Source organism: Merops nubicus, unplaced genomic scaffold (genome assembly GCF_000691845.1).
Source record: "Merops nubicus isolate BGI_N331 unplaced genomic scaffold, ASM69184v1 scaffold6216, whole genome shotgun sequence".
In the NCBI taxonomy this organism is placed as follows: Eukaryota; Metazoa; Chordata; class Aves; order Coraciiformes; family Meropidae; genus Merops; species Merops nubicus.
In genome coordinates this window covers 24349-25133 of record NW_008616833.1, presented here as the reverse complement: position 1 = coordinate 25133, position 785 = coordinate 24349, and positions in this window count along the sequence as shown.

Below are 785 nucleotides of genomic sequence, written 5' to 3'. Positions count from 1 at the left end.
CCCCCCCCAGGCAAAGCGGCCCCAGCAGCCTCACCCGTGGGGCGACGTTAAAGGAGTCACAGCAGCAGCAGCTTGACACTTGGCAGCTATCCACAGCCCTCCCGGGGTGTTTAAATTTACTGTCATCCTTAAGGACAAAGATGCAAACGTCAAACACAAGGCATCCCATCATGGATTTAACGCAGGCTGGAGAGGAGTTAACTGAAATGCAGAGCCTTCATCTTGCTTTAAGTAATTATCCTTGCAGGAAGAATACTGCTACCAAAAAGCAAGTCTGCTGTAATTTCTATCACCTTCCTCCTGACCCCTTCTCCTAGTTAAAATTTCTGGCTAGCTTTACAGAAAGGAAAGCAAGACTGGCTCATTAACACAGGTACAAAGAACTGCAGCAGGTTGGGAGGGAGTCCACACAGTAATCAAAACAAGGCTTTGTAGCTAGCCCTGGATTTCTGCTGTCTCACTTACGTTTTTGGATTTTTTGTCTCAATTACGTTTGTGGAGCCTACCCCGTGCTGCACGCAGCTCTGCTGTGGGGAGACTTTTCTCTGTGCCGTATTGGCTGCGCTGGTGGTACCGTGTGAGCAGTTTCCTTGACAACATTATTTTTTTAACACAATCTTTTTTTTTTTCCTTGCCCCACTCCGCAGCTGTGAGATCAGGCCTGACTTCCAATCCCCGTGGCGAAGATGCCACGAATAGGAATTAGAGCTCCATGAGAAGGAACACCCCAAAAACCTGCCCGTGATGCGAGGTCCCCGTCCCACACGGCCCGTGGTGGGACCACC